Source organism: Oncorhynchus clarkii, chromosome 1 (genome assembly GCF_045791955.1).
Source record: "Oncorhynchus clarkii lewisi isolate Uvic-CL-2024 chromosome 1, UVic_Ocla_1.0, whole genome shotgun sequence".
Lineage (NCBI taxonomy): Eukaryota > Metazoa > Chordata > Actinopteri > Salmoniformes > Salmonidae > Oncorhynchus > Oncorhynchus clarkii.
The window spans coordinates 64,887,408-64,914,390 of record NC_092147.1 but is presented as its reverse complement, the minus strand read 5'-3'; the positions used below and the strand labels follow the sequence as shown (position 1 = coordinate 64,914,390).

Sequence of the window (26,983 nt, the reverse complement as noted above, 5' to 3'; positions counted from 1 at the left end):
GGCTCAGGTTTTCTGGGTCTCTGTTTTTCGTTGATTAGGTTTCTCAATTTCTTTTGGTTTTTGCAATCTTCATCAAAGCATTTGTCATTGTTGTTAATTTTCTTAGGTTGTCAGCTTGACATTTTTAGATTTGATAGGGAAGCTGAGAGGTCAAATATTCTGTTTAGGTTTTCTACTGCCAAGTTTACACCTTCACTATTACAGCTAAACCTTTTGTCCAGGAAATTGTCCAGAAGGGATTAAATGTGTTGTTGCCTAATTGCTTTTTGGTAGGTTTCCACACTATTTTCCTTCCATCCATAGCATTTCTTAATATTATTGTTCCTTTGGCTTTGATGCCTCGTGATTGAGCATTGCTCTGTTCAAGTAGAGTGTGATTTTGCTGTGATCTGATAGGGGTCTCAGTGGACTGACTGTGAACGCTCTAAGAGACTGGGTTGAGGTCAGTAGTCTACAGTACTACTGCCAAGAGATGAGCTACAGGAGTCAACTCGAAGCCTACCATTGACTATGTACTGTACATCCCCAACGTATGACAGAGCTGCAGGAGTTGTGAACTGTTTTTGTTGATTATGTTGTAGTAGTTATGTCTAGGGGGCATATGAGTTTAAGGAATGCTGTCACCTCCAGGTAGGTGTTTTGTCCCCCTGTGTGCTGAGGGTGTCGGGGTCTTGTCCAGTTCTGGCATTTAGGTCACCACAGACTAGTACATGTCCCTGAGCCTGGAAATTGTTGATTTCCCCTTTTAGGACGGAAAAGCTGTCATCGTTAAAGTATGGGGATTCTATTGGAACGATATACAGTTGAAGTCGGAAGTTTACGTACACCGTAGCCAAATACATTTAAACTCAGTTTTTCACAATTCCTGACATTTAACCCTAGTAAAAACTCCCTGTCTTAGGTCAGTTAGGATCACCACTTTTTTTTTTAAGAATGTGAAATGTCCGAATAATAGTTGAGAGTGATTTATTTAAGCTTTTATTTCTTTCATCACATTCCCAGTGGGTCAGAAGTTTACATACAGTCAATTCGTATTTGGTAGCATTGCCTTTAAATTGTTTAACTTGGGTCAAACGTTTTGGGTAGCCTCCCACAAGCTTCCCACAATAAGTTGGGTGAATTTTGGCCCATTCCTCCTGACAGAGCTGGTGTATCTGAGGCAGGTTGGTAAGGCCTCCTTGCTCGCACACACTTTTTCAGTTCTGCCCACAAATATGTTCTGTAGGATTGAGGTCAGGGCTTTGTGATGGTCACTCCAATACCTTGACTTTGTTGTCCTTAAGCCATTTTGCCACAACTTTGGAAGTATGCTTGGGGTCATTGGCCATTTGGAAGACCCATTTGCGACCAAGCTTTAACTTGAGATGTTGCTTCAATATATTCACATAATTTTCCTCCCTCATGACACCATCTATTTTGTAAAGTGCACCAGTCCCTCCTGCAGCAAAGCACCCCCACAACATGATACTGCCACCCCCGTGCTTCACGGTTGGGATGATGTTCTTCGGCTTGCAAGCTTTCCCCCTTTTCCTCCAAACATAATGATGGTCATTATGGCCAAACAGTTCTATTTTTGTATCAGCAGACCAGAGGAAAGTTTCTCAAAAAAGTATGATCTTTGTCCCCATGTGCAGTTGCAAACCGTAGTCTGGATTTTTTTTGGCGGTTTTGGAGCAGTGGCTTCTTCCTTTCAGGTTATGTTGATATAGGACTCGTTTTACTGTGGATATAGATACCTTTGTACCTGTTTCCTCCAGCATCTTCACAAGGTCCTTTGCTGTTGATCTGGGATTGATTTGCACTTTTCACACCAAAGTACGTTCATCTCTAGGAGATTCCTTCCTTCCTGAGTCTTCCTGAGCGGTATGACGGCTGCGTGGTCCCATGGTGTTTATACTTGCGTACTATTGTTTGTGGTACCTTCAGGCGTTTGGAAATTGCTCCCAAGGATGAACCAGACTTGTGGAGGTCCAAAAATGTTTTATGGGGTCTTGGCTCATTTCTTTAGATTTTCCCATGATGCCAAGCAAAGAGGCACTGAGTTTGAAGGTAGGCCTTGAAATGCATCCATCCACAAGTACACTTCTAATTGACTCAAATGATGTCAATTAGCCTATCAGAAGCTTCTTCAGCCATGACATAATTTTCTGTAATGTTCCAAGCTGTTTAAAGGCACAGTCAACTTAGTGTATGTAAACTTCTGACCCACTGGAATTGTGATACAGTGAAATAATCTGTCTGTAAACAATTGTTGGAAAAATTACTTTTCATCCGCTAAGTAGATGTCCTAACCGACTTGCCAAAACCATAGTTTGTCAACAATAATTTTGTGGAGTAGTTGGAAAAACAAGTTTAAATGACTCCAACCTAAGTGTATGTAAACTTCTGACTTCAACTGTAGGTAGCACACATGAGGACATTTTTTCTCTGTTGAGATAATTTGACTACTTTGATAGAGTGGGTTAGGTCTGATCTTTACCAAATTATCTCTCTCTCTCTCTCGCTTCTCTTTACTATTGCCCCTCACGTCTAACTGTTTCTCTCCCTATCTTTGCCTGTTCTCTTTCTTCTCCGGGCCTCACTTATTCCTCTCTCTTACTCACACAAGAGAGGAATACTTATATTGGAGTTTGTTCACTTTGATGTCCACACCCTTTCTTCTCAATGCCAGATGCGGCTTTGTAAAGTGGATGTGTCTCTCTCTCTATGTTTAGCAGGTGTTTGAGAGTGGGTATGTTTTAGCCTTGGCTATGGAATTATGTGTGTGTGCGTGCGTGCGTGTGTGTGTGTGTGTGTGCAAAAAACACACCCTGTGGCCCGTTTGTCAAGTGCCGTACCTAGTCTGTTTGTTCAGGCGATCATCACTGTTTGAGCGTCTGCAGACAGGAGATTTGGCAGAAAGGTCAGACTTCACCCACAAACGCCATTTCCATTTTTAAATAACTTTTAACAGCCCAGCCAAAGCACACTTGTCCAAAAGGCATGGATGAAAGGAGAGAAGTTGCAAGCCGGCGACCGCTGAGTTTGAAATAAAGATTGGCCAATCCGATAAAGAGTTTGTGCTAGGAAGGCTGGCGGCAGCTTTTCACTGAGAAAACTAAGCCGGAGCCAAAAAAAGACCTAACCTTCTTTTGAGATGAGGTTTTAGCACACAACTATATTACAGTGTTCAAAGACATAAAACCCTGCAGAATATCCTCGTTTTAACATTCACTCAGAGCATTTGCTCTTTAAAGGTAACTTTAGCTATCTGCATAATATCTCTATACCCTCTCTTCTTCTCTTTATATATCTCTGGCTCCTACATTTCTCTTCTGTCACCTTCCTCTCTCAACCATTTTTGAGTAGTCGGGAGATCTAACTTCTTTGAGTGACATGTAGTGTGAGACAAAGTTTTTATGTTCATAATTTTCTCTATTTTCTCTCTTTTATGATTATTACCTACGGTAGTATTTCCGACAGCAACAGTGAAACCTTAGAGCCTGTCTCTCTCATAACCTCTGACCCCCTTAGAGAGGGAGCCTAAGACTCAATCTTGTCCTCCCTCCAAGGGGTTTCAGTCGGGGTCACCCTGTCAAGCAAACACTATCGCACACACAGGAACTGTAGAGTCGGCAGTACTAACAAACCTTCTTCATACATGCACTATGTTGCACAGTGAAATATTGGGGGATACATTGGGGGTTGTCACAAGGTGCCAAGATTAATTTCCTGCCCTGTCTCTTTGGGGTCTCCGGGCGTGGATGGTGACCCGGGTTGCATGTTAAACATGCTAAGCCAGCCTGCCGGCTGGGGGAGAGAGAAGATAAGGTGGAATTGCAGTTGCACCTGTTGGACTCGGCGCTTGACACTTTATCAGCAAGTGAGAAATGTCCATAAATACCAGCCAGTGCCTGCAGCCTCTGCCGTGCAACACAAGGCACCGTCTCTGTAATAGCACAGATACCGAGATCTCATAAAAAAAAACTATCTACCTGATAGGACAGGGAACTACTGGTGGCATATTCTTCTGTATGGTCCCATATCTGTCTATTTTCATGGACATATGCATTTGCTTTAGCAATATAATCATGTAAAAAACACTATCTGCTCTTGATTAATATTCATTTTGGGCCCTGTATCTGCATTAGATTTATATTCCTGGGAGGATTTGTATATGCTTCACATAAGTATTTGTGCAAGAAACGTGCATCGGCTGTAGATTGATACTCCCGTGAAGACCTTTATCTACTATGGATTAATATTCCTGTGAGGAACCAAGATCTCCTGTTGATCTTTAATATTCCTGCAACCACACACATATTAATAATAACCCATCAAAAACGACGTCCGTACACAGAGACCGTGGGCCAAAGAAATAGGACCAGGAAACAGTTTGAGCAACTACTGGGACATTATAAACAACAAACACAGATTAGGTAAGAGGGTGATTCCATACTATCAGGAGCAGAACGTCGTTTTGGTGTCTCAGAATGCTCTGGCAATTCTCACATAGAAACTGAATTGGGAGGAAGGATGATTTTAAATGCTTTTTTACATTTGTATCACAAACCATTTTTGAGAAAACCATGATGAAAGTGGCCATTGTAGTCCCATTTTAGACATTTACATGTCTCCTGTGAGACATAATGATCTGTTAATCGTACGTGATACAGACAACATCTTGGTTTCATTATACTACCTATAGTGTTCGATAACATATGGAGTATGTCTAGATTCTAAAATACAGATTTTCACCTACATTTGTTTAACATTAATATGAATGTGTCAAAATGAACCTTTTTTTTGATTCAACTTATTATTTGATTTGTGACAATATACTCTTCAAACGCATTAGATTTCCAGAGTTCTCTCTCTGGTACTTTTAATGATGTGACTCATTTTAGACATAGAAATGTACATTTATAGGTCGTTAACCAATCACAGCCCTCCTTTAGGATTGCACATTCAGAAAATCACCAGCAGAGGGAGGTCCCTTTTTAAATCCATTTACCATTCACTGTGTTGGTGGTGCTCATAACATGGATCAAAACTTTATAATTAGCAGAGACCCCTCTCTGGAAATTTGATGTACTTGTAGAGCAGGGGACTCAGCTATAATTTGACAAGGTCTGGTCACACATTTTCTAGATGGCAAAGGTCCGGCTGGATATTGCCATTTATTGGCCTCACGATCCAAATATGTTCAAACTGTTCCCACCCCTCTTGTTGGCATAGAGAACATTTAGCCATTTTTAAAGCTCATTCCCTGCAATTATCTACATTTTGCCATGGGGTGGAGATACAATTTAGCAGGTTTAAAGATAATTTCCTGCAATTCTACACATTTTGCCATGTCTTATGTGTGTTCTGATACCTGAGTGACTCAACAATATCAACGGGGGCCCCCTGGAGGTCGAGGCCACTAGGCATGTAATCTGGACATGATGGCTACAATCTTAAAATAGCTGGTTAGCCTAACTTACCCATCTAGCTAACATTGCCAGTAGGTGATCAACAGGACATTTCTGACAGGTTAAAAATAAGGTCTGTCAGTGAATGAAATAACAAGAGGATGCACTACCAAATTTAGAAATTGAGTCTTCTACTATTAAACCTATCGACATCAGTAAATTAAAAGCCTGACTGAGTTTTGGACCGCCAGTTTTTTCAATTTTTATATATTTATATACATATTTTTTAAAACCTTTATTTGACTAGGCAAGTCAGTTAAGAACAAATTCTTATTTTCAATGACGGCCTAGGAACATTGGGTTAACTGCCTGTTCAGGGGCGGAGCAACAGATTTGTACCTGGTCAGCTCGTGGATTTGAACTTGCAACCTTCCGGTTACTAGTCCAACGCTCTAACCACTAGGCTACCCTGACACCCCCAAAAAAGTTGAGAATGGCTGTTGTAGAGTATATTGTTCTAAACAATATGTCTTAGAATGAACTAAATCAAAAAGGGTAGTTGAATAAATGAATGGGAATGTGTATTTCAGAATCTAGACCTACTCCTTATGTTAGAGCACACTATAAGTCAGGGATCATCAACTACATTCAGCCGCGGGCCAAGGCAGCAGCTACTATTTATGTGGTCCAGCAAAATGAAGGCATTTCTATACAATTAAAAACATTGCATTCGATTTTACAACACATTAAGCGTGTGCCCTCAGGCTACTACTCTTCTACCACATATCTACAACACAAAATCCATGTGTACGTTTGTGTATAGTGTGTATGTTATGTGTCTCTCTTCACAGTCCCCGCTGTTCCATAAGGTGTATTTTGATCTGGTTTTTACATATGATTTTACTGCTTAATGTGGAATAGAGTTCCATGTAGTCATGCCTCTATGCAGTACTGTGCACCTCCCATAGTCTGTTCTGGACTTGGGACTGTGAAGAGACCTCTGGTGGCATGTCTTGTGGGATATGCATGGGTGTCTGAGCTGTGTGCTTGTAGTTTAAACTGATAGCTCGGCGCATTCAAAATGCCAGTACTTCTCACAAATACAAGTAGTGATGAAGTCAATATATATATATATTATTATTGTTAGCTCTCTGTGCAGATTTAAGATCCAACTGTGCTGCCCTATTCTGGGTCATTTTTCCTAAGTCCTTCTTTGTGGTACCTGACCACACGAATGGACAGTAGTCCAGATGTGACAAAACTAGGGCCGGCAGGACCTGACTTGTTGATAGCGCTGTTAAGAAGAGCGAGCAGTTATTTGTTATGGACAGTCCTGTTCCCATCTTAGCTGCTGTTGCATCAATTTGTTTTGATAATGACAGTTTACAATCCAGGGTTACTCCGAACAGTTTAGCCTCCTCAACTTGCTAAATGTTCACATTATTCATCACAAGATTTAGTTGAGGTTTAGGTTTTAGTGAATGATTTACCCCAAATACAATGCTTTTAGTTTTTGAAATATTTAGGACCAACTTATTTCTTGCCACCTATTCTGAAACTGACTTCAGCTCTTTAAGTGTTGCAGTGATTTCACTTGCTGTGGTAGTTGATGTGTATAGTGTTGAGTCATCAACATACATAGACACACAGGCTTTACTCAGAGGCAGTGGCAGGTGATTAGTAAAGATTGAAAAGTAAGGGGCCTAGACAGCTGCCATGGGGAATGCCTGGAATATGTTAGAGAGGCTTCCATTAAAGAACACCCTCTGTGTTCTGTTACAGGTAACTCTCGAGCCACAGTATAGAAGGGGATGTAAAGCCGTAACACATACGTTTTTCCAGAAGCAGATTATGAAGGATAATGTCAAAAGCTGCACTGAAGTCTAACAAACCAGCTCCCACAATCTTTTTATCATCAATGTTCTCTCAGGCAATCATCAGTCATTTGTGTAAGTGCTGTACATGTTGAATGCCCTTCCCTAAAAGCGTGTTGAAAATCTGATGTTAATTTGTTTACTGTGAAATTGCGTTGTATTTGGTCAAACACTATTTGTTTTCAAAAGTTTACTAAGGGTTGGTATAAAGCTGATTGGTTGGCTGTTTTGAGCCAGTAAAGGGTGCTTTGCTATTCTTGGGTAGCATAAGGGCTTATGTTTCCCTCTAGGCCTGAGGGCATACACTTTCCTGTAGGCTTAGATTTCCTGTAGGCAAATAGGAGTGGCAATATCTTCCGCTATCATCCTCTGTCATTTTCCATCCAAGTTGTAAGACCCATGTGGCTTGTTATTGTTGATAGACAACAATAATTATTTCACCTATTCCACACTCACTTTACAGAATTCTAAATTATAATGAATGTCTTTCATAATTTGGTCAGTTATGCATGGATGTGTAGGTTCAAAATGTGTTGTTGGCATGTCATGCCTAAATTTGCTTGTCTTGCCATTGAAAAAAATCATTAAAGTACTTGGCAATATCAGTGGGTTTTGTGATGAATGAGCAATCTAATTCTATGAATGATGGAGCCGAGTTCGTCTTTTTGACCAGAATTTCATTCAAGGTGCCCCAAAGATTTTTACTGTTGTTCTTTATATCATTTATCTTTGTTTCATAGTAGATTTTTCCTCTTTTTATTCAATTTAGTCACATGATTTCTCAATTTACAGTACGTTTGCCAATCGGCTATGCAGCCAGACTTATTTTCCATTCCTTTTGCCTCATCCCTATAAATCATACCATTTTTCAATTCCTTGTCAATCCACAGGGATTTTTTTTAAATGTATGGGTGCATGCTTATTCGTATGTGGAATAAGCAATTTTATAAATGTCAAGTGCAGTGTCTGGTTGCCCCTCCATTTAATTTTTTTATTTGACCTTTTATTTGAAAGTCCATTAAGAATATATATATATTTTTTTTACAATGACAAGCCTACCGAGATGCAAAAGGCACACCACAGACCTAGATCTGGCTACAATGTAATGATCACTACATCTGATTGATGTATATTATAATACTTGACTAAAACATCATTTCAAACCTTGCTTACATTTTGTATACAAACAAATTCCACAAATTAAAATCACTTGGAGCTGATTTGCTGATTTCTTATGTGCAACGATAGAATAACAAACACATAAATAAATTACGTTTTTTTTATTTTATTACATTTTGGCTCAGAAAATGGAGAGCGGGCCGCCGGTTGGGGAATGTTGCTATAAGGATTAGAATGACACCAAGATGTTTCTGTGTCATGTACAGACCACAAGGCCTTACAGGAGGCATGTATAGGTCTAAAAGGGCCTAAAATGGCCACTTTCATCATGATTTTTCTTAAATGGTTTGTGATACAAATGTAAAAAGCATGTCAAACAGCTTTCCTCCCAATTAAATATATATGTGAGACTTGCCAAAAATATTTTTCACTCCCGCTGGCGTGGAATCGCCCCAAAAGGCTGTTAAGCAGTATGTAATGAGTTAATAGGGAGTGCTGATGAAATGTGTAGGTGATCTGGCAGAGTTACCAGGCATATATGAGACTCTGCTTTGTGAGAGGAGTATGTGGGTGGTGTGTGTGGCACAGGTTCAGACTCTTCAGTGAGATCCACACACTCTCCTTCCTGAAGACACAGCCTGTGACAAACCAGAGGCAGAGAGAGGAAGGCTTTATGTGTGTTTACAGAGTCCTTATACACCATCCACTGTGTTTCGTTTCCCCTCTCAGGAGATACATGAGAAGTGAGGAGATCACAAATACAACACACATAACCATGCTAGTCCCCAGGGATGAGAGAGAGGAAGAAAAACAACCTGACAGAGAAGGATACAAAACCCTCTGTGAATTGTCCAATAATATCTGTAGTCAAAAGTATGGGCAATTTGCCATTAGGTTGTTGGTTCTACTCCCAGAGCTGAGTCTTGGGCAGAAAGTTGCAAACTTTTCACGTAAAGTGAATTGAAGTGTGTTTGTGTGTAGGGGTGGATAGGTTACTTTCTGAAAGGAATCCATTACAGTTACTAGTTACCAGTCCACAATTGCAATCAGTAATGTAACTTTTGATGACCCAAACTCAGTAACGTAATCTGATTACTTTGTTATTTTTTGTATTATTTTCAGTTTAAGAGGCATTGGAAAAAGACAAAAAGGATCCATCAAATGCATTTGGTGGGTCATCATAGTGGTCTCTCACTTGTGGTCAGACACACTCAGGTGGAAAAAACTTAAACTTGTGCCTATTTTCAATGCTGAATTGAATGCCCTGAACTTGAGTCACTGTTACTAGCCGGCTACCACCCGGTACTTAACCTTGTACCTTAGACACTGCTGTCCTATGTACATAGTGATTGAACACTGGTCACATTAATAATGTTTATATACTGTTTATATACAAACTTCATTTGTATATAACGTATTCTAGTCAAGGCTCTTCCTATACACTCACCGGACAGTTTATTAGGTACCCCGTTCACACACATGGATCGTTCCTACAGACTGTGTGTCACGTGGCTTGCTATATAAAGCAGGCATTGAGGCATTCTGTTACTGTTCGATTGAACGTTAGAATGGGCAAAACGAGTGACCTAAGCGACTGAGTGTGGTATGATCATCGGTGCTAGGCGTGCCGAATCCAGCATCTTAGAAACGGCCAACCTCCTGGGCTTTTCACACATGACAGTGTATATAGGGTTTACCGAGAATGATGTGGCAAACAAAAAACATCCAGTCAGCGGCAGTCCTGTGGGCGAAAACAGCTCGTTGATGAGAGAGGTCGAAGAAAATGGCAAGAATCGTGCCAGCTAACAGGTTGGCCAGAAACAGTTAAATAACAGGGAAGAATAACAGTGGTGTGCAGAATGGCATATCGGATCGCACAACTCGTCGATGCTTGTCACGGATGGGCTATTTCAGCAGACGACCACACCAGGTTCCACTCTTTTCATCTAAAAACAACAAGAAGCGGCTCTAGTGGATATGCAATCACCAACACTGGACAGTTGAGGAGTGGAGAAACATTGCCTGCTCCGACGAATGCCGTTGAGTCATGCTGATGGCAGAGTCAGGATTTTGCGTGAGCAGCATGAGTCCATGGACCCATCCTGCTGGTGTCAATGGTACTGGCTGGTGGCGGTGGTGTACTGGTTTATGGAATGTTTTCCTGGCACACATTAGGTTCCTTGATACCAATTGAGCAACAAACGTTTCTGAACACCTTGTAGAAGCCACGCCCTGGTGTACCTAATTAACTTTCTGGTGAGTGTATAACTACTACTGTACACACCTTTTGTATTCATATACTGTCCATAATGTCAATATACGATACACAATATCATATATACACACAGTGAGGGAAAAAACTATTTGATCCCCTGCTGATTTTGTACATTTGCCCACTGATAAAGACATGATCAGTCTATAATTTTAATGGTAGGTTTATTTGAACAGTGAGAGACAGAATAACAACAAAAAAATCAAGGAAAACGCATGTCAAAAATGTTTTGATTTGCATTTTAATGAGGGAAATAAGTATTTGACCCCCTCTCAATCAGAAATATTTCTGGCTCTCAGGTGTCTTTTATACAAGTAACGAGCTGAGATTAGGAGCACACTCTTAAAGGGAGTGCTCCTAATCTCAGTTTGTTACCTGTATAAAAGACACCTGTCCACAGACGCAATCAATCAGATTCCAAACTCTCCACCATGGCCAAGACCAAAGAGCTCTCCAAGGATGTCAGGGACAAGATTGTAGACCTACACAAGGCTGGAATGGGCTACAAGACCATCGCCAAGCAGCTTGGTGAGAAGGTGACAACAGTTGATGCGATTATTCGCAAATGGAAGAAACACAAAATAACTCTCAATCTCCCTCGGCCTGGGACTCCATGCTAGCTAGATCTCACCTCGTGGAGTTGCAATGGTCATGAGAACAGTGAGTGATCAGACCAGAACTACGCGGGAGGATCTTATCAATGATCTTAAGGCAGCTGAGACCATAGTCACCAAGAAAACAATTGGAACCTCCTTCCCTCAGCCAGGGCATTGAAAATGGGTTGTGGATGGGTATTCCAGCATGACAATGACCCAAAACACATGGCCAAGGCAACAAAGGAGTGGCTCAAGAAGAAGCACATTAAGGTCCTGGAGTGGCCTAGCCAGTCTCCAGACCTCAATCCCATAGAAAATCTGTGGAGGGAGCTGAAGGTTCGAGTTGCCAAACATCAGCCTCGAAACCTTAATGACTTGGAGAAGATCCCTCCTGAGATGTGTGCAAACCTGGTAGCCAACTACAAGAAACGTCTGACCTCAGTGATTGCCAACGAGGGTTTTGCCACCAAGTACTAAGTCATGTTTTGCAGAGGGGTCAAATACTTATTTCCCTCATTAAAATGCAAATCAATTTATAACATTTTTGACATGCGTTTTTCTGGATTTTTTTGTTATTCTGTCTCTCACTGTTCAAATAAACCTACCATTAAAATTATAGACTGATCATTTCTTTGTCAGTGGGAAAACGTACAAAATCAGCAAGGGATCAAATACTTCATCCCCTCACTGTGTGTGTGTGTGTGTGTGTGTGTGTGTGTGTGTGTGTGTGTGTGTGTGTGTGTGTGTGTGTGTGTGTGTGTGTGTGTGTGTGTGTGTGTGTGTGTGTGTGTGTGTGTGTGTGTGTGTGTGTGTGTGTGTGTGTGTGTATTCCAGGCTCCTCACGTTGCTCGTTCTGATATTTCTATTTTTCTTAATTCCTTAAATAACATTCTTGGGGATTTGTGTGTATTGTTTTTTCATTATTATTATTTATTACACTGTTGCACATTTTGATTTAATGTCATTGAGAAAACAGAAAGGTGTCTGTGTTTTTCCACAAACATCCTTTCTGAATTTGAAGTAATCCAAGAAGTAACAATCTAGCATTTCTAAAGTATCTGTAATCTGATTACAATATTTGTATTACAATTTTGTTTCCAACCGTGTGTGAGTGAGCATTGAAGAAATGACATGGTAAAAGAGTTACTATTGAGACGGAAGACTCCAACTCCTCTAGAGATGACTGTTCTATCCCAGTGAGGGCTCTTTTACCCCCCTCCGCCTCAGCCTCCCCAACCCCCCCCAGTCCATCCGGCCCCATGTGCTGTCTTCCTGCCTTTGAACTCCAGAACCTCAAAGCCCATCTCTCGGCTGCACAGCTCTTGTTTTTTGTTTTGTTTAATGTATTATGGGATAAGATATGGAGGATTTTCAAGAGGGGAAAGCCAAATCTTAAATAATAGAAGACAAAACAGCCCCCAATCCAAAGGGATAAATGATGGATGAAAAGGAAGATGAAGCACAGGCGTGGGATAGTATAGCCTTGTCTCAACTCAATCACTCATCACTGACACTGGACTAGAACAGTAGAATACAGACATTATTACAGGGTATGATTCCTGTTCTAGGTGCACCACTGTCAGTGTTTTGGTGTTTAGGTGTTTGTTGATCAGTGTGTGTGTTTGGCCTTGTTGACTGACCTGTTGGCTGAATTCAATGGACTGATGGGATGTCTACAGTGTGTGTGGATGTGCGGGTGGGTGTGCGGGTGTCTGCATACACTACCGTTCAAAAGTTTGGGGTCACTTAGACATTTCCTTGACTTGGAAAGAAAATCACTTTTTTGTCCATTAAAATAACATGAAATTGATCAGAAATACAGTGTAGACATTTTTAATGTTGTAATTGATTAATGTAGCTGGAAAAGGCTGATATATATTTACAAATATATATATATAAATATATATATATATATATATCTACATAGGCGTACAGAGGCCCATTATCAGCAACCATCACTCCTGTATTCCAATTGCACGTTGTGTTAGCTAATCCAAGTTTATCATTTTAAAAGGCTAATTGATCATTAGAAAACCCTTTTGCAATTATGTTAGCACAGCTGAAAACTGTTGTTCTGATTAAAGAAGCAATAAAACTGGTCTTTAGACTAGTTGAGTATATGGAGCATCATCATTTGTGGGTTCGATTACAGGCTCAAAATGGCCAGAAACAAATAACTTTCTCCTGAAACTCGTCAGTCTATTCTTGTTCTGAGAAATGAAGGCTATTCCATGCGAGCATTTGCCAAGAAACTGAAGATCCCATACAATGATGTGTACTTCTCCCTTCACAGAACAGCGCAAACTGGCACTAACCAGAATAGAAAGAGATGTGGGAGGCCCGGGTGCACAACTGAGCAAGAGGACAAGTACATTAGGGTGTCTAGTTTGCGAAAAACGGACGCCTCACAAGTCCCCAAGTGGCAGTTTCATTACATAAACACAGCAAAAAAAGAAACGTCCTCACTGTCAACTGTGTTTATTTTCAGCAAACTTAACATGTGTAAATATTTATATGAACATAACACGATTCAACAACTGAGACATAAACTGAACAAGTTCCACAGGCATGTGACAAACATAAATTGAATAATGTGTCCCTGAACAAAGGGAGGGTCAAAATCAAAAGTAACAGTCGGTATCTGGTGTGGCCACCAGCTGCATTAAGTACTGCAGTGTATCTCCTCCTCATGGACTGCACCAGATTTGCCAGTTCTTCCTGTGAGATGTTACCCTACTCTTCCACCAAGGCACCTGCAAAACATTTCTGGGGGGATGGCCCTAGCCCCCACCCTGCCGAGCCAACAGGTCCGAGACGTGCTTAATGGGATTGAGATCCGGGCTCTTCGCTGGCCATGGCAGAACACTGACATTCCTGTCTTGCAGGAAATCACGCACAGAATGAGCAGTATGGCTGGTGGCATTGTCATGCTGGAGGGTCATGTCAAGATGAGCCTGCAGGAAGGGTACCACATGAGGGAGGAGGATGTCTTCCCTGTAACGCACAGCGTTGAGATTGCCTGCAATGACAACAAGCTCAGTCCGATGATGCTGTGACACACCGCCCCAGACCATGATGGACCCTCCTCCAAATTGATCCCGATCCAGGGTACAGGCCTCGGTGTAATGCTCATTCCTTCGACGATAAACGCAAATCCAACCATCACCCCTGGTGAGGCAAAACCGCGACTCGTCAGTGAAGAGCACTTTTTGCCAGTCCTGTCTGGTCCAGCGACGCTGGGTTTGTGCCCATAGGCGACGTTGTTGCTGGTGATGTCTGGTGAGGACCTGCCTTACAACAGGCCTACAAGCCCTCAGTCCAGCCTCTCTCATCTTATTGCGGACAGTCTGACCACTGATGGAGGGATTGTGCGTTCCTGGTGTAACTCGGGCAGTTGTTGCCATCTTGTACCTGTCCCGCAGGTGTGATGTTCGGATGTACTGATCCTATGCAGGTGTTGTTACACGTGGTCTGCCACTGCGTGGACGATCAGCTGTCCGTCCTGTCTCCTTGTAGCACTGCCTTAGGCATCTCACAGTACGGACATTGCAATTTATTGCCTTGGCCACATCTGCAGTCCTCATGCCTCCTTGCAGCATGACTAAGACACGTTCACGCAGATGAGCAGGGACCCTGGGCATCTTTCTTTTGTAGTTTTTTCAGAGTCAGTAGAAAGGCCTCTTTAGTGTCCTAAGTTTTCAGAACTGTTAGTGTCTTAACGACCGTTCCACAGGTGCATGTTCATTAATTGTTTATGGTTCATTGAACAAGCATGGGAAACGGTGTTTAAACCCTTTACAATGAAGATCTGTGAAGTTATTTCGATTTTTACGAATTATCTATGAAAGACAGGGTCCTGAAAAAGGGACGTTTCTTTTTTTTGCAGAGTTTAGTACCCGCAAAACACCAGTCTCAACGTCAACAGCGAAGATGCGACTCCGGGATGCTGGCCTTCTAGGTAGAGTTGCAAAGAAAAAGCCATATCTCAGACTGGCCAATATAAAGCAAAGATTAAGATGGGCAAAAGAACACAGACACTGGACAGAGGAATATTGGAAAAAAAAGTGTTATGGACAGACGAATCTAAGTTTGAGGTGTTCGGATAACAAAGAAGAACATTCGTGAGATGCATAAAAAATTAAAAATGCTGGGGGAGTGCTTGCCCTCTGTCAAGCATGCTGGAGGCAATGGGGGGATTTGGTGGTGGTAAAGAGGGATATTTCTACAGGGGGAAAGGGTTCTTGAAGAAGGAAGGGTATCACTCCATTTTGCAATGCCGTGCCTTACCCTGTGGACGGCGCTTAATTGGAGCTAATTTCCTTCTACAACAGGACAATTTACCCAACACACAGGTCCAAAATATGCAAGAACTATTTAGAGAAGAAGCAGTCAGCTGGTATTCGGTCTATAATGGAGTGGCCAGCACAGTCACTTGATCTCAACCCTGTTGTGCTGTTGTAGGAGCAGCTTGACCGTATGGTACGTAAGAAGTGCCCATCAAGCCAATCCAATTTGTGGGAGGTGCTTCAGGAAGCATGGGGTTAAATCTCTTCAGATTACCTCAACAAATTGACAACTAGAATGCCAAAGATCTGTAAGGCTGTAGTTGCTGCAAATGGAGGATTCTTTGACGAAAGCAAAGTTTGAAGGACACAATTATTATTTCAATTAAAAATCATGATTTATAACCTTGTCAACATCTTGACTCTTTGTCCTATTCATTTTGCAACTAATTTCATCTATGTTTTCATGGAAAACAAGGACATTTCTAAGTGACCTAAAAAAATTGAAGGTGTGTGTGTACATACCTGTGTTTTTGCATGCATGCGAATACACTGTGTGTACAACACATTCCCCTTTTGCCCTCAGAACAACCTCAATTCGTCAGAGCATGGACAGGGAGGCTGGCCCATGTTGAGTCCAATGCTTCCCACAGTTGTGTCAAGTTGACTCTATGTCCTTTGGGTGGTGGACCATTCTTGATAGACACAGGAAACTGTTGAGTGTGACACAAACCGATGTGCCTGGCACCTACTACCATAACCCTTTCACAGGCACTTAAAAATTGTGTCTTTCCCGTTCACTGTCTGAATGGCACACATACACAATCCATGTCTAAATTGTCTTAAGGCTTAACAATCCTTCTTTAACCCGTCTCCTCCCTTTCATCTACACTGGTTTGAAGTTGATTTTAACAAGTGACATTAATAAGGGACCATAGCTTTCACCTGGTCAGTCTGTCATGGAAAGAGCAGGTGTTCTTAATGTTTTGTACATATATACAGTGCCTTGCGAAAGTATTCGGCCCCCTTGAACTTTGCGACCTTTTGCCACATTTCAGGCTTCAAACATAAAGATATAAAACTGTATTTTTTTGTGAAGAATCAACAACAAGTGGGACACAATCATGAAGTGGAACAACATTTATTGGATATTTCAAACTTTTTTAACAAATCAAAAACTGAAAAATTGGGCGTGCAAAATTATTCAGCCCCTTTACTTTCAGTGCAGCAAACTCTCTCCAGAAGTTCAGTGAGGATCTCTGAATGATCCAATGTTGACCTAAATGACTAATGATGATAAATACAATCCACCTGTGTGTAATCAAGTCTCCGTATAAATGCACCTGCACTGTGATAGTCTCAGAGGTCCGTTAAAAGGGCAGAGAGCATCATGAAGAACAAGGAACACACCAGGCAGGTCCGAGATACTGTTGTGAAGAAGTTTAAAGCCGGATTTGGATACAAAAATATTTCCCAAGCTTTAAACATCCCAAGGAGCACTGTGCAAGCGATAATATTCAAATGGAAGGAGTATCAGACCACTGCAAATCTACCAAGACCTGGCCGTCCCTCTAAACTTTCAGCTAATACAAGGAGAAGACTGATCAGAGATGCAGCCAAGAGGCCCATGATCACTCTGGATAAACTGCAGAGATCTACAGCTGAGGTGGGAGACTCTGTCCATAGGACAACAATCAGTCGTATATTGCACAAATCTGGCCTTTATGGAAGAGTGGCAAGAAGAAAGCCATTTCTTAAAGATATCCATAAAAAGTGTCGTTTAAAGTTTGCCACAAGCCACCTGGGAGACACACCAAACATGTGGAAGAAGGTGCTCTGGTCAGATGAAACCAAAATTGAACTTTTTGGCAACAATGCAAAACGTTATGTTTGGCGTAAAAGCAACACAGCTCATCACCCTGAACACACCATACCCACTGTCAAACATGGTGGTGGCAGCATCATGGTTTGGGCCTGCTTTTCTTCAGCAGGGACAGAGAAGATGGTTAAAATTGATGGGAAGATGGATGGAGCCAAATACAGGACCATTCTGGAAGAACCTGATGGAGTCTGCAAAAGACCTGAGACTGGGACGGAGATTTGTCTTCCAACAAGACAATGATCCAAAACATAAAGCAAAATCTACAATGGAATGGTTCAAAAATAAACATATCCAGGTGTTAGAATGGCCAAGTCAAAGTCCAGACCTGAATCCAATCGAGAATCTGTGGAAAGAACTGAAAACTGCTGTTCACAAATGCTCTCCATCCAACCTCACTGAGCTCGAGCTGTTTTGCAAGGAGGAATGGGAAAAAATGTCAGTCTCTCGATGTGCAAAACTGATAGAGACATACCCCAAGCGACTTACAGCTGTAATCGCAGCAAAAGGTGGCGCTACAAAGTTTTAACTTAAGGGGGCTGAATATTTTTGCACACCCAATTTTTCAGTTTTTGATTTGTTAAAAAAGTTTGAAATATCCAATAAATGTCCCACTTGTTGTTGATTCTTCACAAAAAAGTACAGTTTTATATCTTTATGTTTGAAGCCTGAAATGTGGCAAAAGGTCGCAAAGTTCAAGGGGGCCGAATACTTTCGCAATGCACTGTATGTATATATTATATATATATATATATATATATATATATGTGTGTGTGTGTCTGTCTTACCGGTGGTATTAACGTCTCATCAGAGCGGTGGTTGAAGCAGGCTCCATTAATCTTCATCATGGTGGCTGTCAGGCCTGCGAGGGCGCAGTGCGCCACACACTCCTTAATCAAAGACATAATTAGCCTATAATTAGTAGATTGGAAATGTGGATTGAAAAAAACTAAACAAAAAACAGTTATACTTCCACCATCTGAGGGGCCAGATTGATGTGCAATCTGCCTATGTGTTTGGCCCAGGCTGACAGGAACAGGCAGGGATGGTGGGAGGGAGGCAGGGATGGAGTGTGTGAATTACACACTGTTTGTGTTCAGGCAGACTTCCTGTGGGGTTCTAGTGGAAGTGTTGACTGTGGAGGAGCTGAGGTGAGGGACCAGGGGTGAAGGTGTGTATGTCTGTGGTGACCCTCTCTTTCGTCTCTAACTCAGCCTTCCACAAAGAGGAGGACAAAAACTCTAAGAGATGAAGTGAGGGAGGGAGAATTAGAGATATATAGGGAGTGAGAGAAGAGACATTTAGTGAAAAGAGTGCATGCGAAAGTATGTCGGGACAAAAATTGAAGAAAGGAAAGATTGATCAATAGGAAGCTGGAGAGACAGTAATTGAAAAGGAGAAATGTGGATTGTGAAGATGGATTCTCAAGGTGAGCTTGTTGGGGAGAAGGATGCAAACGGCCACTTGTGTCTGATGTTGGTCGGGCAGTGTGATATTGATGAATATTGTTCCTTCTGACCAGCTTTTTGTTTAATCTAGTCTGTGTATTTGTCATTCTTAACATTGTTTGTGGGTGGGATGTAAGGTAACCTCTCCTCACTTTTGTTTTTGATTTCATTAGAGGTTTTTTTTACATGGAAATGTTTTACAATGGAAATAAGCATGTTTTTTTCTTAGATAATCTAAACCTTAAGTATCACGCAACAAGGGCCCACTAAAAATAGGAAAATAGGTTTCATAGGCATAGTTTAACATAGGCTATTGTTTATACAGTGCCTTCGGAAAGTATGCAGACCCCTTGACGTTTTCCACATTTTGTTACGTTACAGCCTTATTCTAAAATTGATTAAATAAAATAAATCCTTAGCATCCTTCACACCCCATAACGAGGAAGTGAAAACAGGTTTTTAGAGGTTTTTGAAAATGTATATAAAAAATATAAAAAAACAGATACATTGTTTCCATAAGTATTCAGACCCTTTGTTGTGAGACTCGAAATTGAGCTCAGGTGCGTCCTGTTTCCATGGATCATCCTTGATGTTTCTACAACTTGATTGGAGTCCACCTGTGGTAAATTCAATTGACTGGACATGATTTGGAAAGGCACACACCTGTTTATATAAGGTCCCACAGTTGACAGTGCATGTCAGAGCAAGATCCTCCGAGACAGGATTGTGTCGAGGCACAGATCTGGGGAAGGGTACCAAAGAATGTCTACAGCATTGAAGGTTCCCAAGAACACAGTGGCCTCCAAGTCCCTTCCTAGAGCTGGCCGACTAGCCAAACTGAGCAATCGGGGGAGAAGGGCCTTGGTCAGGGAGGTGATGAAAAATACCTGATGGTCACTCTGACAGACCTCTATAGTTCCTCTTTGGAGATGGGAGAACCTTCCAGAAGGGCAACTATCTCTGCAGAACTCTACCAATCAGGCCTTTATGGCAGACGGAAGCCACTCCTCAGTAAAAGGCACATAACAGCCCGCTTGGAGTTTGCCAAAAGGCACCTAAAGACACAAGATTCTCTGATCTGATGAAACCAAGACTCTTTGGCCTGATTGCCAAGCGTCACATCTGGAGGAAACCTGGCACCATCACTATGGTGAAGCATGGTGGTGGCAGCATCATGCTGTGGGGGTGTTTTTCACCAGCAGGGACTGGGAGACGAGTCAGGGTCAAGGGAAAGATGAACGGAGCAAAATACAGAGAGATCCTTGATGAAAACCTGCTCCAGAGCGCTCAGGACCTCAGACTGGGGCGAAGGTTCACCTTCCAACAGGAGAACGACCCTAAGCACACAGCCAAGACAATGCTTGAGAAGCTTCGGGACAAGTCTCTGAATGTCCTTGAGTTGCCAAGCCAGAGCCCAGACTTGAACCCAATTGGATATCTCTGGAGAGACCTGAAAATATATGTGCAGCAACTCTCCCCATCCAACCTGACAGAGCTTGAGAAGAATGGAAGAAACTCCCCAAATAGAGGTGTGCTAAGCTTGTGGTGTCATACCCAAGAAGACTCGACTATAATTGCTGTCCAAGGTGCTTCAACAAAGTACTGAGTAAAGGGTCTGAATACTTATGTAAATATCATATTTTTTAAAATAAATTAGCAAAAAAATGTTTTTGCTTGCTCATTATGGGGTATTGTGTAGATTGTTTTTTGGAAAAATCACCATTTTAATTCATTTTAGAATAAAGCTGTAACCTAAAAAAACATGTGAAAACAGTCAAGAGGTATGAATACTTTCCGAAGGCACTGTATGTGTATTTGACACTATGCTAGGGTAACAATTATAGGCGCAAGTTTATTAAGCTTGTATGGATGTCATCCCCAGTACATGTTCATGTCATCGTCACCAGTCAACAGCATTACACTTAAAAACGACTGCAACTTCCTCCTGCCATTTCTAAATGGATAGGTTTGCTACAAGCATATCAGAACAGGAGCATTATGTAAAAAAAAAGGTCTACACCTGAAAGGACTACTTAAAAGTGAAGCAAGCTAACACAGCCAGTTATGTCCAAATTAGATTTTAGTAACAGCATTGTTGCCATGTTAGAACAGAAATGATCGATTTTTACTAATATCCACTTTGGTAGTACATGTTATTTAAATGAGGCCATGCACTCTCTCTCTCTCTCTCTCTCTCTCTCTCTCTCTCACACACACACATTTCTATTTTCTCATTATTGTAGATTGAATACTGTCCTCTCGTAGGCCCTTGTCTGTGTGCCCAGCTGCCCTTCATGGATGAGAATGACATAAAAAAAATGAGATTTGGAGGCCTTCAATCCACCTTTATCAGTGGCCGGAAGCTTGAGGCTGAAATATGGCACGTACATCTATCTGCTGAGGAGACACTAACCACACTTTTATGAGTATTGATTCAGAGCACACTCTTTTTTATGAAAAGGGCTGTTTTTTTTGTTTTCTGTTTCAGCTAGTTATTAAAGTGGAAATTGAGTTATAATTCTGATGGATTTTCCCTACATTTCTGTGTCCGGTTGAAGGATTCTTCCTCTTTCTTAGTGAACGTGACCTGCTCTTTTTACATGAACATGACCTGCTTTTTAAAAACTTTTATTTAAGCAGGAGGTCAAATGAGCCCTGCAGAATAGAAAAATCGAATATGAAACGCAATCCACAAATAATAACAATCAAGCATTCACGCCAAACAGTTTCCCCAACAGTTTCCCTAGCTTCCTCTCAAGTTTCCCAACCTATCAAGACATCAGAAGTCAATTACAAAAACATGTAAACAGGTCTCCCAACATTAATATTAATATTTTTTAATTATTAAACTTTTTTTTTTTGTCTTTTAGCATACATTTTGTTACTTTTTCATACTCGTCCCCCGTGGGAATCAAACCCACAACTAGGGCTGTTACGGTGACCGTATTAATGCAACACGGGCAGTCACGAGTCATGAAGGCAGTCAAATTCCACGTGACCATTTAGTCAAGGTAATTAGGCTTCTCCAAGCTCTGATGCTACTGATGGTCATTATTAGCCTACCAAAGTTTCTAACTGCCTGGTACTCAGCACTCTATTGTCCCTCTAAACAATTCATGAGAGCCCATGAGCTCATGTTGCACAACATTTCTATAGGCTATGCAATGGTGTGAGAAAACAGAGTGATGGCCTCTATTAAAAAGAGGATCCTATCAGCTTTCTATAGGCTAGGCCTACTATAATTATTTCTCAACTTTATTAATATTAAGCACATTGTTTCTATTTACGATGGGAGTATAGCCTCCCTGGCTGGCATAAAAACCACTGGAAAAGCGTTGTCCATTTGCTATTTACAGTGGGGCAAAAAAGTATTTAGTCAGCCACCAATTGTGCAAGTTCTCCCACTTAAAAAGATGAGAGAGGCCTGTAATTTTCATCATAGGTACACTTTGGAGGGAGTTGAAAGTCTGTGTTGCCCAGCAACAGCCCTAAAACATCACTGCTCTAGAGGAGATCTGTATGGAGGAATGGGCCAAAATACCAGCAACAGTGTGTGAAAACCTTGTGAAGACTGACAGAAAACATTTGACCTCTGTCATTGCCAACAAAGGGTATATAACAAAGTATTGAGAGAAACTTTTGTTATTGACCAAATACTTATTTTCTACCATAATTTGCAAATAAATTCATTAAAAATCCTACAATGTGATTTTCTGGATTTTTTTTCTCATTTTGTCTGTCATAGTTGAAGTGTACCTATGATGAAAATTACAGGCCTCTCATCTTTTTAAGTGGGAGAACTTAGTGAATAGATGATGGCATGTATTCTTTCCCGCTGCCCATTTCAAGACAGATGCATGGTTATGGTCCATTCTAAAACTAATTTCACACATATATATATATATATATATATATATATATATATATATATATATATATATATATATATATATATATATATATGTATATGTAAAGACAAGATTAAGTCAAGAATAGTCTGACGGGTGACAATATTAGCCTATCACTTGTGAATGATGTCCAGCATAAGGCAAAAAACAGTGAATGCTTTTTTTGTTCCAACTTTTTCTAGTCATAGTCTCTCACCTCATGTAGCCTAGCCCATAGGCCTATGTGCTTTTCTAAGGTTTGTATCACAACAAAAGTGTCCAAATCACTTCTTAAAATGAAGCACATTAATACGCTTTACAACGGGTGTAGAGCCTTCCTAGCATAGAAACACAGCGCGTAAGTTTCAAAATCGAGGAAGATCATTTTCACCATAAATGCACCTTGATATTTTTTTCCATTTTTTATTTAACCTTTATTTAACCAGGTAGGCTAGTTGAGAACAAGTTCTCATTTACAACTGCGACCCGGCCAAGAATAAATCAAAGCAGTTCGACACATACAACACAGAGTTGTACATATGGAATAAACGAGCATACAGTCAATAATACAGTAGAAAAAAGTCTATATACAGTATGTACAAATCAGGTAGGATAGGGAGGTAAGGCAATAGATACGCCATGGTGGCGAAGTAATTACAATATACCAATTAAACACTGGAGTGATAAATGTGCAAGTAATAGAAGCATTACATGATTACATCACTTGTTTGAATAATCGCATTTGTGGTCACTTTTGAGAATGGTGTTTTCTAGCTAATAGAGCATTTGCGCTTATAGCCTACTGCCCTGTGTGCATTGCTGTGCCTATAATGTGAAGAAATAGCCTAATAGTTTTTCAACATTTTGAGCTAAACATTCTTGTCCGTTACGTCAGGCTCATTGCTTGAAACAGGTTTTCTGACGCTATTGGTTGTATTAATTTGGGATCTGTCGCATCCCACCACTGTCCCAGACTATGTTTGGAATATTTATTTCTCACATAGAAAAGGTCATGGGCGATGCCAAGAGTGTGCAAGGTTGTCATCAAGGCAAAGGTTGGCTACTTTGAAGAATCTAAAATCTATTTTGATTTTGTTTAACTTTTTTGGGGTTACAACATGATTCCATATGTGTTATTTCATAGTTTTGACATCTTCACTATTAATCTACAATGTAGAAAAGATTCAAAATAAAGAAAGACCCTTCAATGAGTAGGTGTGTCCAACCTTTTGACTGGTACTGTATTTCAAGAAATGTAGCTGCAAGCAGCCATTAGCAGGGTTCAAGCCCTGTGGCCCCACAGCCCCAACATCAGGACAAATTGGACTTATTACCCTTGGATGAGGTACTTCTGTACTTTTTACCACGCCTGCCAAAAATCTGAAATCAAAATCAAATAGATCAGGTGATATGCTTTTGATATATTTTATAATTATTTTTATGATGTTGACATGATGACGTCTTCTCCTGAATCGCAGGACCAATTGGCACCAAATTTGGTATATAGCTATGGGCCCACCTCTTAAATGCAATATTTTCCGAGACTCTAGCTCAAACAATATAGCCGCTATACGCCACTAATGTGAATGCCAAGAAGTACAATAGGGTTTTTTCGCAGCTTTGTTGAATTGTTTCCCACAATTTTTTCCACCTGTAGTTTTATGGTTGAATGTCTGATGTATAGGCTACTAGGTGTATGCGGCTTCTTTAAAATTGAAAATCAAGAGCCTTCCCTCTCAAGTCTCTTCCTCTGCTTCTCTAAATCTTTATTTTCCTGTGGAAGTGCTGACAACACCTTGGGAATCAGAAGCCTCATTCACTTTCTAAGAGGCTTTTTGGCTCAACAATGGAGCTCTACAGGAATGAGAGCTAAACATAGCCGTATTCAGATGTGACCCGAATTCAACCCATCAAACTGCCTCTCCGAAATTGTGCCATTATACACTAGGGCACTAGACGCTTCTGGGAGGAACCATAGCATCCTGTAGACAGGATGAGGACAGATGATGCTATTTATTGAATTGATAGAGAAGGTGAAGGGGGTAGATGCTTTATACCTGTGCCTTCAGAAAGTATTCATACCCATTGACTTATTCCACATTTTAATGTGTTACAACCTGAATTCGAAATGGATTAGATAGATTGTATTTCTTTCCCATCTACACACATTACCCAATAATAACAAAGTGAAAACATGTTTTTAGAAATTTTAGCAAATGTATTGAAAATGATATACAGATATCTAATTTACATAAATATTAACACCCCCGAGTCAATACTTTGTCGAAGCAACTTGGCAGTGATTACAGCTGTGAGTGTTTCTGGGTCTATAAGTCTATAAGAGCTTGTTTATCATTGCTAAACAAACATTTTCCGGTCTTGACATAGATTTTCAAGCATATTTAAGTCAAAACTGTAACTTTGCCACTCAGGAACATTCACTGTCTTCTTGGTAAGTAAATCCAGTGTAGATTTGGCCTTGTGTTTTAGGCTATTGTCCTTCTGAAAGGTGAATTCATCTCCCAGTGTATGGTGGAAAGCAGACTGAACTAGGATTTCCTCTAGGATTTTGCCTGTACTTAGTTCCATTCCATTTGTTTTTTTTATCCAAGAAAACTCTCTAGTCTAACAATTACAAGCATACCCATAACATGATGCAGTCAACAATATGCTTGAAAATGTGGAGTGGTACTCAGTAATGTGTTGTATTGGGTCTGTAACTATTTTAAAGTCACCATTTGGCTTGTGGTGAAATCCCTGAGCGGTTTCCTTCCTCTCTGGCAACTGAGCTAGGAAAGACATCTGTATCTTTGTAGTGACTGGTTGTATTGATCTGTGTTTGAAATTCACTGCCCGACTGATGGACCTACAGATAATTGTATGTGTGGGAAGAGGAAACTTAATTACACCTTGACATTATGGGGTATTGTGTGTTGGCCAGTGACCACAAATCAGAATTGAATCCATTTGAAATTCAAGCTGTAACACAACAAAACGTAGAAAAAGTCCAGGGCTGGGAATACTTTCTGAAGTCACTGTATACAGTGCATTTGGAAAGTATTCAGACCCCTTGGCTTTTTACACATTTTGTAACTTTACAGCCTTATTCTAAAATGTATTAAATAAATACAAAATCCTCATCAATCTACACACAATACCTCATAATGACAAAGCAAAAACAGGTTTTTAGAAATGTATAAAATAAAAATAGACCCTTATTTACATAAGTATTCAGACCTTTTAGCTATGAGACTTGGAATTGAGCTCAGGTGCATCCTGTTTCTATTGATCATCCTTGAGATTTTTCTACTACTTGTTTGGAATCCATTTGTGGTAAATTCAATTGATTGGACATGATTTGGAAAGTCACAAACCTGCCTATATAAGGTCCCACAGTTGACAGTGCATGTCAGAGCAACAATCAAGCCATGAGGTCGAAGGAATTGTCCGTAAAGCTCTGATGCACGATTGTGTCGAGGCACAGATCTGAGGAAGGGTACCAAAACATGTCTGCAGCATTGAAGGTCCCTAAGAACACAGTGGCTTCCACCATTCTTAAATGTTTAGAACCACAAAGACTCTTCCTAGGGCTGGCCACCCAGCCAAACTGAGCAATCGGGGGAGAAAGGCCTTGGTCAAGGAGGTGACCAAGATCACGATGGTCACTCTGACAGAGCTCCAGAGTTCCTCAGTGGAGATAGGGGAACCTTCTAGAAGGACAACCATCTCTGCAGCACTCCACCAATCAAGCCTTTATGGTGGAGTGGCCAGACGGAAGCCACTACACAGTAAAAAGTACATGACAGCCCGCTTGGACATTGCCAAAAGGCACCTAAAGGATTCTCAGACCATGAGAAACAAGATTCTATGGTTTGATGACACAAAATTAAACTCTTTGGCATGAATGCCATGCGTCAAGTCTGGAGGAAACCAGGCACCACTCATCACCTGGCCAATATCATCCCTACGGTGAAGCATAGTGGTGGCAGCATCATGCTGTGGGGATTTTTGTCAGCGGCGGGAGACTAGTCAGGATCGAGGGAAAGATGAACGGTGCAAAGTACAGAGAGATCCGCTCCAGAGCGGTCAGGATCTCAGACTGGGGTGAAGGTTCACCTTCCAACAGGACAATGACCCTAAGCAAACAGCCAAGACCACGCAGGAGTGGCTTCGGGACAAGTCTCTGAATGTTCTTGAGGGGCCCAGCAAGAGCCCGGACTTAAACCTGATCG

General features: G+C 41.0%; 1 protein-coding gene across 2 annotated transcripts in view; it reads left to right on the top strand.

Annotated features, from left to right (window-relative positions):
- LOC139416874 (parkin RBR E3 ubiquitin protein ligase) overlaps positions 1-26,983 on the top strand; it is a 101,755-nt gene that overhangs the window by 37,696 nt on the left and 37,076 nt on the right. The gene's annotated exons all lie outside the window — the stretch shown is intronic.